Here is a 14,714-nt window from a genome sequence, read left to right on the forward strand (position 1 = left end):
ATTTTTTAAAACATTAGTGCCAAAACTGCATGGCCTGAATCTAGTCATTAAGAAACAAGACACACCCAAATCAAAAAAGATATCAAAGTCTGAAGAATTGTTCCACAGTACACAACAAGAGAGAGGGCAAATAAATGTAATGTGTGATGTGGACTAGATCCTAAATCAGAAAGAATTTACAACTAAAGAAAAATCGGAAAAATCTGAATTTAGAATGTCCACCAAATAACAGTATGTTTAACAATATTGAATTTTCAGAATCTGATAAAGTAACTTTATGTAAAACAACGTCCTTGGTTTTAGGAAATGCACTCTAAGACAGGGATGAAGGATCATAATGTCTGCAAGTTACTCTCAAGTAATTCAGCAAACAGTAATAATTATTTTATATATATATATATATACACACACACACATGCACGTGTGCATGCGTGCACATACACACGCAAGTTAACTCTTATTTGTGAGGAACACTGAACTAGCCAATACTGCTCCTAAAGGAAATACTAGCCAATACTGCTCCTCCTTGTGGGAGGCCAAGGCAGGAATATCACTTGAAGTCAGAAGTTCAAGACCAGCGTGGCCAACATGGTGAAAACTTGTCTCTACTAAAAATGCAAAAATTAGCTGGGTGTTCTGGAGCATTCCTATCATCCCAGCTACTTGGGAGGCTGAGGTAGGAGAATTGCTTGAACCTGGGGGGCAAAGGTTGCAGTGAGCCAAGATCATGCCACTGCACTCCAGTCTGGATGACAGAGACTGTTTTAATAAAAAATAAATAAATAAAAATAGACCCCTTAATATATACTGTTGATTCTTGAACATTCAACGGCCAACAGCACTAATTCATGCCTGAATTAAACTTCTCTAACACAAGTATTTTCTCCATAAGGCACATCGCACACAGCCTTCTTGCTCTTAGGAATCCTAAATCCTAGACAGCACCTCAGCACTGTGCTTGAGGGACATTTTAAACAACAAAATCACAATAAAAAGTAAGACAAAAAAACCAAAACGAAACAAAACATGACACTAAGCAGACCATGAAAAGAATGTTTGTTTATAGTATATGAACTGAAGTAAGAACGTAGTAGTGTGTCCTCTTCTTCTATCTCAACATTAAACAAGAGCATTTGGGTGACTCAGATTTTTATTGCCACTGTGTTCATGTCCATGAATGACTCTGAAAGCATCACCAATACTGATTTGAAGGTTATAGATAAGTTTTAGCAAGTAGGTGAACTTGCAAATACTAAATCAACACTATGTGTACAAATAAAAATATAAAATGTTAATACAGTTGTCCCTTAGTATCCCTGCAGGATTGGTTCTGGCACCACCTCCCTCAGATACCAATATTTAAGTCCCTGATATAGGTAGGATGGTGCAATATTTGCACAGAACTCAGACACATCCTCCATACGCTTTAAATAATCACTAGATTACTTAAAATACCAAATACAATGCAAAAACTATGTAAATAATTGTATTTTATTTGTATTATTTTATATTGCTGTATTATTGCTTTTTATTATTTTTCCCCCAGAATATTTTTGATTTGTGGTTGGCTGAATTGGAGGATATCAGGCCTATAGTATGGAAGGCCGAGGTATATGGCAAATCTAGGTTGAAGGTATACATGAATTTACTTTGTTAGCCTTGTAATTCTTCTGTATGTATAATTTTTTTTTTCCTCCCAAAATGAGAATTTAAAGAAAACACAAACAGGGGATTTGGAGATGGTAGCCATGACAGGCAATAAAAAAGTGAACATTAATATCCAAATAGGTAAGATGTAACCTATCTTATCTATGCAAATTTCTGTCCCTCTAAAAAGGTGACTTTTGAGAAGATTCATTACAGAAACATTTTCATTTCCTGAGGGAGCTTACAATTCCAAACAATGAAGTTGAAAGGCAATTCCAACAACGCATTTTCAACCAACCAATTCTACACATTTATCTTTTTTTTTGTTCTTTTAAGGGTCCAGGCTGGTCTTGAACTCCTAACCTCAAATGATCCTCCCACCTCAGTGGTGGAATCCCACCTGCAGTGCTGGAATTAGAGGCATGAGCCATGGCGCTCGGTCACATTTATCTTGATAATAATGTCCACATGTTCCTCACAGCATTTTAATAGTAAAAGCAATTATTTTAAAACTTCAATAAGTTTTGAAAACACAATATACATATGTACAATTAAATGCTACTTATAACCATTAAAAAGTATTGTAGATGAGTTTTCATATGAGTTTTTAGTATGTAATATACTTAAAATATATCAAGTCACAAATACATAGGGTCTCAAAATATATATCAACACATAATTCTAAGATTAGATTTTTAAAATATCAGAATTGTCTAACTTTTTCAACGCTAAATATAAAAGGCTTTCCTAATTAAGGAAAATTTGTTTTTATGTTTTAAAACATGAGGTTAAGCATTGGCTTTCACTACTTGTTACTCCTTTTAAAGTACTTACTCCTCTTAAATCTTAAACATTCTGAACAATTCGCTGCTGTAACACTTGATCACATTACACATCCTGAAGCATCCATATAGACATCTGTTTACTCATTTGTTTATTATTCAATAACCTCATTACTTAGATTAACACAATTACTATTCATACATTATTCTTAGTAGTTACAAAGATAAAATTACCCAGAATTTTCTTTATATTAGATTCTTTAAAAAAATTTTTTTGAAGTGATTATTCCTCTATATGTAGTGTCTTTATAAACGGACCTTTGTAAAAACATTCTTCACAATCTGCTATGATTTCTTACTTTTTAAAAATAAACATGTAACAATTCACAAAATGAAAAATAATTTCAATAACCTAAGATTCACGATTTTATTGGTTTTTAAACATCAAACACAAACCCACAAACTGCATCCTGTAACAACCTGTGATTTTTTTAAAAACCCAAAATAAAAATAATATGTCTTTGTTAACAATTGCAAGTTTTAAAATCAAAAGATGAACAAAATAATTTAATAGTGATCTTTCATAACTGAAGGAATAAACAGAAAACTAAAACTGGTAGGACTGAATAAGATGGCTCCCTGGGCTTATGAAACTGCCTAATAATTTGTTGTTAATATGACTGCAAAAGCATTTTCCAACTAGGGTTTGTTAAAGAGTTTTGTAAAAGAAAATCAATTGCTGCAGAATAAATACACATAAGCAGCATTCCAACTACTAATTCCGTCAACAGAGAGCTGAATCCTCTAAAAAGAAAATTTGTTACATAAAACACAACTAGAAGATGCTCAAATATTCCTTAACTAAATTGACTGCAATCCAATCAGGACTTAATTTTAAAAGGCTCATTAAGAGCCTCTAGTGATAAAATGGACTCTCCCTTTTCACTGTAACTCCTGTCTCATTTCATTAGACATGGGCAATTAACTCATCCTGGAGAGTTACATCTATGGCTGAGTGATTAGATGAAGTTTTACAGGTTACTTAAAGTATTACTTTACTAATAAAAACAAAGGTTTATTCTCATTGGGTCCACCTTTTTACCTCTTAAACGATGTCTCACAAATTTTAATAAATGTATTTTCAAATAAATTAAATTTTTTATTTCAAGTCTTCCCAATCTTTCTTAACAACGGGCAAAAAGCAGTGACTACTCTATAAATGTATTGAGATACTATCCAATCGGAAATAAACATTTAATTTTTATTGTATTGTTTTGTACTCTTCCATCTTAAAACAAAGCTAAGCCATTTGAATCCTTAATGAACATGTAAAACCAGAAATCAAATTTTAAAATAATCTAGTCAATATTCTAAATTGAATTTTAGTTTATAAACATGGGGGGGGGGGAAAGGAGAGGGTGAGAAGAACAAAAGCAGAGGAAGGCAGACAACAGGGAGCTAGATCACAATCCTGAAACCAACAAACCACGTTACAGCTGGCATTTAAACCAGTGCCACTGAAAGTACAGCCTACAAGTACAGGAATCAGGCCTGTTCAGAAACTCTTTGAGCATTCTGACAGGATAATTTTATGTCTCTTGATAAAAGTTTTAAATGGCATTAAATTATGTCTTTTTAAAATTCAACTTCTCTGGTAACTAATTTTATTACATTTCACTAAAAGATATAATAGATTGAATTTTTTTAGTGAGTTTCTTACCACGGATGGTTTGAAAAGCACTGAAAGAACAGCACGCTTTGTTTTCTCTTTAAAAACAAACCAATCTACCACTTTTGAAGTTGAATCCAATACCATATCACATGACATCTTAAAAGAAAACTAAGGTTACTAGGCAATAAACTTTTAGCTGGAGCAGAACACCATTAAGATAAGCACTGTCATTAAATATGTCAAAGTCTCTAAAGTTTAAGAGTTTATATTTGTTTTGAATTCAAAGTAGATTAAGATCAGAGGACTGAAGTTTCAAAGATTTTATCCTAACACAAGAAAGGACTTTCTAGGCAGAGTTGTTTGAGACTTGATCATTTGTCTTCTGCTTTTAATCACTTCCCACTTCTGTCCATCTCTTCCACTACTGTCAAGTTACCTTTCCAAAACAATTAATATGTTATGTAACTTCTCATGTTTAAAAGAGAAGAGTGTTGAAGCACTGCTTTCAAAATGAAATAAATTTGGATCCAAGGATCAAGGTCTTTTATCCTCAGACCTCAGCCTTGTCTTCTATACCAACATTTCACTGTGCCCCATACCTTCCACTGAGACACATCAAGCATCCACATAGCAACATAACCTGGCTGATTCTATTTCTGATGTCTAGAATATCACTTTATTCATTTGCCTGGTAAACCCCTACTTCAGTCAATCTTCTCCAGTTTCCTTAAAAAACCTTCAACCTTCAAAGGACTCATTACTTCTTGACTTCCTGTGGCACAATGTATATATCACCTCTGTTGTATTAGTTCACTGTCAATATATCAGCATTCCAGGGGTGAAAGTTCCTTGAGGGCAAAAAAATGATAGGCATTAAAAAAATAACTGCTGCCTCAGACTGTATTAAATTAACTATGGCGGAAGGTAATGAAAACTGGCTAACAATCATTTGCAGTACCACTTACTGAAGAACTAAGTATCACAAAGATAAGTTTAGACTCTATGGCTTAATAAGGTTCCCTCTACACTGGATTATACAACAGCATACGTTTCACTGCCACTCTTCTAAGGCAACTCATCTGTTTTCACAGCTAATTCGACAATTCAATCGGATTCATGAAAGTTGATAAGTATGCAATTTGTAAGATCAATCCTTTAACAAAGAATCTGTAACAGTTCCTACTCCCTAATACATCTTGTCAAATGGTACCAATAAGGGAGGCTGAAGGAAGAATGGGAATATATACGGTTTGATGGTGAGGCAGTAATACAAAATTCAAGAAAAAACCATTTCTCATAGGGTACACCTTTCTCAACTAAGAATTCCACATGAGAATCAAATTTAATGCCCAGCTCAAGACATACATTATATGTGATTAACTTCTCTCCTGCGTAACTATAATGGTTCTGAGGGATTGTGTCAAGAAAAACTGAGTCCACAAGGGGTGTGGTTTCAAAGACAGAAATTTCCCAGCCACAGGCCCAACAGGCCTTCTTCATCCATGTCCCCATCTGGGAACTTAGAGTTCTTTGTCTAACTTTCCCGAAGGCAGGCTGAGTAGAAAGCCCAAGTCAGCTTCCTTTGTTTAGAAAACCCGCCAAAAGCTCTGAGGGAGGCGGCTTTGATTGTGGGCCAGGCAACCAATCCAATACCAGAGTCGAAGATCAATCACTCCAGAGGAAGTTGGAAAAGCTCCTCTCACTGGACAAGAACTTGAATAGGGTGGGAGTAACTCCAGGGTTAAAACCCCCCACTACTCCCTTACCTATAGGGACTCCATCTCTGGATCCCCTCCCACACCAACGTGGGAGCTGTCTCTCCCTCTCTCCCTATAAGGATTTCTCTCTCTGGGATCCCCTCCCACAACAGCATGGGAGCTCTCTCTACTTTTCTCTCTTTCCTGCTCTCTCTGCCTTATAAATTGCTTTCTGCAAAACTCTCTGGGTCTGGCACTTACTTGAAGGAGCTCACCTCCCCACCATGGCCCTCTCTCCATTCTTGCGTGAGGACCTGGGAAAACACATCTGACTGGGGAACAGTGAGCATCTTCGGACCCCTGCAGCCCTGCTTCTGTCACCCGGTTATAGTTCTCTTAATGAGTCATCCTTAATAAAATAATTCCTATGCTCTGTGTTCAGATGAGGAACACTAGCTGAGAAAAGCTTATAAGCTTATAGAAAAATCAAAGCCTATTTCCACCTAAAAACATTTAAATAGTAAGTCGTTTCTTAAGCCCAGCCAGAAGTTATCACAATTATGATGTGCCTTAAGACATGTTATAATGGTACCATTTCAACTAAGTCTAACTATTATTTATAAACTGCTTCAGTCAGAAAATAAAGAAACACATTACAAACAATAGTTGGGAAACTGATGATGGTTACGGTGCTCCTAACAGTAATGACTTTTTACGCACACTGACACACACACACACCCCCTAATTTCTTTGAAAGTGCCTTGAAAAGATGCTCAATCTCCTGCATAACAGAGCAAAAGTTTGGTGAAGCTGTGGGGAAACTGCTACTCTCAAAACACTGCCAATAGTAATGCAAACAACCACCATAAGACGGAGTAATTTAGCACTAAATAACAAGTTCACACACTACAATCCTACATCTAAATTCTATCCCAAACGTAAATTAGCAACTCCACGAAACACTTTCAACATAGCTGTTCCTATTTGTAAAGGCAAAAAAAGGAATAAAGACTATTCTCTAAATACTCCCATTAAATGATTACAATGTACTATTAATTGAAAATAAATAATAAAGGTATGAAAAAGTACTGAGGGTGTAATCTATAAAAAGAGAAATCACACACACACACACACACACACACACACACACACACACACACAGAGTTACATAACTATGTTTAAAAAAAAGAAGTGAAGGAAAACTTAAAAATTCTACCCAAACAGAAAGGGAGGACTAGTGCTAGAGATAAAAGCCATACTTTATAAAAATCCTCTGCTTTGTAGATTTTGCTTTGGAACCATGTAAACATTTTAAAGTACGAAATAGGAAAATATTTTATGCAATTTCCACAACTAGAAAATCAAGTGCAACAAATTAACCTAACGATGGGTCCATACACTAGCATAACTGTTACACACTAAAAATTATTTCAAGTGTTTTAATAGACGATAACTAGTATCTCTAGTGAAAGATATCCTAAAAATAGTAAGAGCTCAGGGTAAAACTGTTGTCATCATTGGTAGTAGTGTTTATATTGTTATTCTGAGCTTACTTTGTATTCCTTTTTTGAAATAAAGCAAATAAACCTTTTTTTTTTTAGACGTGGAGTTTCACTCTTGTTACCCAGGCTGGAGTGCAATGGCACGATCTCCGCTCACCGCAACCTCCACCTCCTGGGTTTAGGCAATTCTCCTGCCTCAGCCTCCTGAGTAGCTGGGATTACAGGCACGCGTCACCATGCCCAGCTAATTTTTTTTTTTTTTTTTTTTTTTGTATTTTTAGTAGAGACAGGGTTTCACCACGTTGACCAGGATGGTTTCAATCTCTTGACCTCATGATCCACCCGCCTTGGCCTCCCAAAGTGCTGGGATTACAGGCTTGAGCCACCACGCCGGCCCGCAAATGAACCATTATTTTGTGTCATGAGGAATCAGGATTTTCAGTGAGAAAGAAGCTACGGATACAAGATTAAATAAAAACATTATAGTCCTATATTTAATCATAATGAACTTGTGAAAATATTAGTGTATTTCCTAGCTCTAAAAAGTCTACAGTAATGAGCATCACTGTAGCCCAGAATATAACCTCTGTGCTATTTCGCGCTCTCTCTCTTTTCTTGTCACTGTTTTTTTGGTAATTAAGATTCCCTAAAAAATTGGCTGATTCCAAGTCTGAGGAAAAATTCTTAAAAGAAGAGTGTGGACTACCGTATCACATTACACTAGAAAGCAAAGTTACTATTCCCATCTACTAGAATTATGTTGAAAAGGATTTAGAAGTCAATGTGAAGAAGTCTCTCCAATGGCCAACTTGAGCACCAGTTAAAAAATAATAACTTCAATGAACTGAAACATATCAAAACTGTTTAAATGCATTTGTAGTGATATCCAAAGGTGGGATTGGGGGAGCGGAACAACTCACTCTTTGCCTCTGGAGGATTCCTGGGAACCGATTCTCTATTTAAAAAATAGTAAATAAAGAATTAAACATTTATTCTGCCTTTCTTATAAAAACTCTTATCTAGCTAATATGAAGAAATAGAATATAGTTACTCTGCAACTCTCACTGAAATAAAAGACCCAGAAAACAATCAACAATGATTGCTAAAATCACACAGAGAAAATGAGATTTTACATACTACCATAACAACACTAATTATGAAATATTCTTTCAAAAAGAAACAGAAATGAGGAAGAGAAGGTGGGAGAGCTGAATCTAATTAAACTTTTGTCACTACCAATTTACAAGAAATATAGGGAAGAGAGATAAATGTTAAACACCACTATGAAAATGCCACTAGCAAAATCCATGGGAATTCAAGACAAATCACCCAGTGACGCCAAGAGGGAGAAATGGAGGTGAGTGGCAAGTGGCTTAAGGGATCTACCAATCAATTAAAATGCAGATGACCCTAATTTGTATGCTCGTTAAAACAAATTATTTTAAAAGCATATTTATGAGACACCAGGGAAACTATTAACACTGACTACATATTTGATGATAAAAAATTTTCTAGAGATTAAAAACACACACGCACACAAACACATTATCATTAGAGTCCTTCCATTTTGGAGATGTCTAATAAAATATTTACAGTTGAAATTATATGTTTGAATTTGCTTCTAAAATAATCTGGGAGGCCAAAGGTAGGGGAAGGCAATGGGGAATGAGAAAGTTCCCTCTTGAAAGGAGAGAGGCAATCCTGACCCTGGGTGATGAGTAAATAGTTTACTACACTACTTGTCTTTCCACTGCTTAAAATTTTCCATAATGAAAAGTTAAAAACAAGCAACAAACTATACCCACGTTAGAGGCTTGTCAGAGAGGTAAGTATTCAACAAGAGCAATAAAACAGGCTTTTGGAACCCTACTAGTACTTGATGCTATGCTACCAACTGCCAAAGCCACTCTGGTGTATCAATCACAAGACTGAATTAATTTGATCTCTTTCAAAGTGTTGACACAGCCGTAACATATTTCATAAAAATAAAAACTTCTAAGTCCCCTCACACAAAAATTCAAGGAAATTTATTTATTTTTGCATATCACTATGAATAGTGCCTTGAAATTTCCTTTAAGTGTACTTTCCTATGACCTAGCACAAAGTCTTAAGCATAAAGCTCTACTATTTGGTGAACTGATAAATGTCAGATATAGTGAACCCCAAGTTTCTCTTCAAAGAATCAATATGTATGTTCAGCTCTCATATTCTTTAATTCTCTATTTTAAAGTTTAACTTCCTTGCAGTTCCAGTAAACTTTTTCCACCAGCTCTAATCAGTAGTTCACCTCTTCCCCTTGTCCCCTGTCCTGCCTGACTCATCCTGGTCACCTGCTCTGACCCCTGCTTACCTGTTCTGACCTGCCTGTAACCATCCTTCCCGCCAAACTACCCACCCACCCCACCACTGCCACTCATACACCTGCTCCCTTTAAAATAGCCAATCAGAATTAAACTAGACTGTGCCGTCTAACGCTAGCCAATGAGGAAACAACACAGCAGTAGGGGAGACCTCCGTTAGGGCATAAGTACCCCTTACCCTCCTTGTCCAGGTATATGGTCAACATTGTTCCAACTGTGAGCCAAACCCTTCTATAGAAGTAAATTGCCTTGATGAGGAAATTTAAATTCAAGTGCTACTTCTTTTGTGACATCAAAAATTCTGCTAATAACACATAGGACAGAATATAGAGCTGGAGGAAAAAATGCTGATTATAAAGCAGCATATATAACATGATCCACTTAATAAAACACATGTATACATGTGTATATCTGCATGAAGAACAATCTACAAGACATACCAAACTATAAACAAGGGTCGTGTCTAGACTAATGGAATTTAAGGAGTCCTTAATTTTCTTGAGACCATCTAGGACTTTCTCACTTTTCTAAAAATATAGTGTGTGTGTGTGTGTGTGTGTGTGTGTGTGCGCGCGCGCGTGTATGTGTGTGTTTGAGACAGAATCTCACTCTGTCACCCAGGCTGGAGTGCAATGGCACAATCTCGGCTCCCTGCAACCTGCCCCTCCCAGGTTCAAGCAATTCTCCTGCCTCAGCCTACCGAGTAGCTCGGATTATAGGCATTTGCCACCACATCCGGCTAATTTTTGTATTTTTAGTAGAGAGAGGGTTTCACCATCTTGGCCAGGCTGGTTTCAAACTCCTGATCTCGTGTGATCCACTCGCCTTAGCCTCTCAAAGTACTGGGATTACAGGCGTGAGCCACTGTACCCAGCCATAAAAATATATTTTAAGCCTAACAAATAGGGCTAAGAAATCTCTGCTATAAGAGATATTTAACAATTTGTAACGTATATGAAAAATACCATGTAAAAAAAGTTATTCAATGCTCTACCTAAAATTCTGTAAAACCAAATTCAAGAATCCCACTTATGTCTGCAATTATACAATATGACTAACAACATTTCAAAATTACACTCCACGAAACACTGAAGTTCTTCAAGGAGTTATAGGGGCATCTTTAAAAATAGAGAGACTATAGTCAAACATATTTGGGAAACAAATATTAAGTTAAAAACTATTACCAACTTATTTCAAAGCCCACTTTCTGACAAGAATGATTTTTACAACTAAATTTGAATATCCAGCGAGAGACAGAAGTTTCTATTTTGTGTATTCTTTAGGTGGAAATGAGGAAGAGAATGGGTTACTTCACTTCTTTAAGCCTCCATTTCTGTTAGAAGAATTTAACTATTTTCCAAGGTTGTCCCACAATCTGAACACGATGCAGCACAGAAAGTAAAAGTGGCTGAGAACATCTAGCCCAAGCTTGTCCAACCCCTGGCCCACAGGCCGCATGCAGCCCAGGACGGCTTTGAATGTGGACCAACACAAATTTGTAAACTTTCTTAAGACGTTACGAGATTTTTTTTTAAAAAGGCACATCAGCTATTGTTAGGGTATTTTATGTGTGGCCTGTGACAATTCGTCATCTTCCAATGTGGTCCAGGGAAACCAAAAGATTGGACACCTTTGCTCTAATCACTGTTATTAGCAGCCCTAGAATGGCTTCTGAGGGCACATCCCTTCATTTTGAGCTAAGAACTCAAACTGGAATTGCTGAGTCTTTGCATATTTCTAAATGATACAACATCTGACTGACATGGCTTTGAGAAACTGCGTACATTTCACCCATCAACACATTAGGGGAGGAGGGAGGAAATAAATAGGAGGTGAGGAAAAAGAACCTACAAGCGTGGCTACTTAGTCCCCTCTTGTTTATGAGAAGAGAGATGTCAGAAAAGCTGACAAATTGCAGACTGGTAAGACAAACGCACAAACGGTGTCCCCTACAATGACCATGCATATACATTCCCCAAGGGTGAACTTCAATGTACTACTTAACTGTAAGGCCAAAACAATCTGCCAAGTACCTAACTGTGTATAAAACACTGTTCTGTTTTAATGGCTTACTTTCCATTTGATACATTAGAACCAGCTGACTCCCACCAGTTTCTAAAGATGAACCATGCCTTCTAGCATGAATACATTTCTTTCACAGCCCGGGATATGGCCTCTGTTACCTCAACTGAAAAAACATAATTACTTCCTTTTCCTAAAATTACTCCTCTAGTCTATGGCCATACCACCCTGAAATGTGCCTGATCTCATCTAAAATTACTTCTCTAGCATTTGTAATCTGCTTAAATTTGCAATCTGCTCAATCTGCATTTTTACAAATCGAAGGTTTATGGCAACCCTGCATCAAACAAGTTTTGTGGTACCATTTTTCCAACAGCACATACTCAATTTGTGTCTCCAAGTCACATTTTGATAATTCTCACAATATTTCAAACTTTTACATTACTATTATTATGTTTGCTATGGTGACCTATAGACAGTGATCCTTAATACTACTACTGTAATATTAAAACCATGCCCATATAAGACAGCGAACTTAAGTGATGAGTACTGTGTGCGTCTGGACTGCTCCACGGATCAACCATTCCCATCTTTCCCCCCTCCTCAGGCCTCCCTATTCCCAGGGATGCAACAATATTGAAAGTAGGCCAATATTAATAACCCTCCAACAGTCTGTAAGTGTTCAAGTGAAAGGAAGAGTCGCACATCTCTAGGTCAAAAGCTAGAAATGATTAAACTTACCAAGGTAGGTATGTGAAAAACCAAGATAGGGCAAACAGCTAGACTTTTTATGCCAATTGGTCAGGCTGTAAATGTAAGTAGAAAGTTCTTGAAGGAAATTAAAGATGTTATTCTAGTGAACACAAGAAAGATAGGAAAGGGAAACAGGCTTACTTGAAGATGGACAGTTTTAGTCTGGATTTAAAAAAAAAAAAAAAATTCCACAACATTCCCTTAAGTCAAAGCCTAATCCAGAACAAGGCCCTACCTCTTCAATTTTATGAAGGCTGAGACAATTGAGGTAGTTGCAGAACAAAAATCAGAAGCTAGCATAGGTTGCTTCATGAGATTTAGTTTAAGCCAACTCTAGAACTTAAAAGTGAAACACCAAGAGCTAATGCAGAAGCTGCAGCAAATCATCCAGAAGATCTAGCTAGGATCAATGATGAAGGAAGGTGGTGGCTACACTGAACAACAGATTTTCAATTTAGTTGAAACGGTCTTCTACTGGAAGACGACGATATCTAAAACTTCCATAGCTAGAGGTTAAGTCAATGCCTGGCTTCAAACCTTTCAAAGACAGGCTGATTTTCTTGTTGGGGGCTAATGCAACTGGTGACTTTATATTTAAACTAATGCTGATTTACCCTTCCAAAAATACTAGGGCCCTTAAAAATTATGCTAAATGGAACAGGTGCAGTGGCTCACGCCTGTAATTCCAGCACTTTGGAAGGCCAAGGGTGGTGGGAGAGGCAGACCACTGGAGGCCAGGAGTTCGAGACTAGCCTGGCCAACATGGCAAAACCTCGTCTCTACTAAAAATACAAAAATACAAAAAAAAAAAAAAAAAAAGGCTGGGCGTGACGGTGCGTGGTGGTGAATGCCTGTAATCCCTGCTACTTAGGAGGCTGAGGCACGAGAATCACTTGAACCCAGAAGGCAGAGGAGAGGTTGCAGTGAGCTGAAATCGTACCACTGCACTCCAGCCTGGGCGGTAGAGCAAGATTCTGCCTTTAAAAAAAAGAAAAAAAAAAAAAATTATGCTAAGTATACTCTCTCTGTGCTCTCTCTCTAATTGGAACAACAAAGCCTGAATGTCAGCACATCTGTTTACAGAAAGGTTTACTGAGTATTTTAAGCCTACTGTTAAGACTTACTGCTCAGAAAAAGAGATTGCTTTCAAAATATTACTGCTCATTGTCAATGCACCTGGTAACCCCAAACCTCTGGTGGAGATGTACAAGGAGATGAATGTCGTTTTCATGCCTGCTAACACAACATTCATTCTGTAGCCCATGGATCAAGGAGTAATTTAGACTTTCAAGCCTTATTATTTAAGAAATGTCTTTCGTAAGCCTATAGCTGTCAAAGATAGTGATTTCTCTGATAAATTTGGGCAAAGTATATTGAAAACCTTCTGGAAAGGAATCACCATTCTTAATGCCATTAAACATTAAACATTCATGATTCACGGAGAGAGGTCAAAATATCAACTTTAGCAGAAGTCTGGAAAAAGTTGATTCCAACCCTTGACTCTGAGGAGTTCAAGAGTATGGTGGTGGAAGAAACTTCAGATGTGGAAATGGCAAGAGAACTAGAATTAGAAGTGGAGTCTGAAGATGTGACTGAATTGCTGCAATCTCATGATAAAAATTTATCAGGAGTTGCTTCTTACGGATGAGCAGAGAAAGTGACTTCTTGAGATGGAATGTATTTGTGGTTAAGATACTGTGAACACTGTTGAAATGACAATAAAAAATTTAGAATATTACATGAACTTAATTTAAAAAGCAACAGCAAGATTTGAGAGGACTGAGTCCAATATTAAAAACAGTTCTCCTGTGGGTAAAATGCTATCAAAGAGCACTGCATGCTACAAAGACATTTTTTGTGAAAGGAAAAGTAAATCCACGAGGCAAGCTTCATTGTTCTTATTTTAAGCAGTTGTCACTGTCACCTCAACCACCGGCAACCACCACCCTGGTCAGCAGCCATCAATATCCAGGCAAAACCTTCTACCGGCAAAAGATTCAAACTTGCTGAAGGTTCAGATGATCATTAGCAGTTTTTTAGTGATAAAGTATTTTTAAACTATGGTGTATTTTTTTTTTTTTTGAGACAGAGTCTCACTCTGTCACCAGGCTATAGTGCAGCTGGCACAACCTCGGCTCACTGTAGCCTCTGCCTCCTGGGTTCAAGCAATTTTCCTGCCCCAACTTCCCCAGTAGCTGGGATTACAGGCATGCACCACCACACCCAGTGAATTTTTTTATTTTTAGTAGAGATGGGATTTCACCATGTTGGCCAGGATG

The 14,714-nt window shown here is 37.0% G+C and overlaps 1 protein-coding gene across 7 annotated transcripts in view; it reads right to left on the bottom strand.

Annotated features, from left to right (window-relative positions):
• QKI (QKI, KH domain containing RNA binding) overlaps positions 1-14,714 on the bottom strand; it is a 169,427-nt gene that overhangs the window by 88,691 nt on the left and 66,022 nt on the right. The window lies entirely within an intron of this gene.

Source organism: Saimiri boliviensis, chromosome 4, assembly GCF_048565385.1.
Source record: "Saimiri boliviensis isolate mSaiBol1 chromosome 4, mSaiBol1.pri, whole genome shotgun sequence".
Classification (NCBI taxonomy): Eukaryota; Metazoa; Chordata; class Mammalia; order Primates; family Cebidae; genus Saimiri; species Saimiri boliviensis.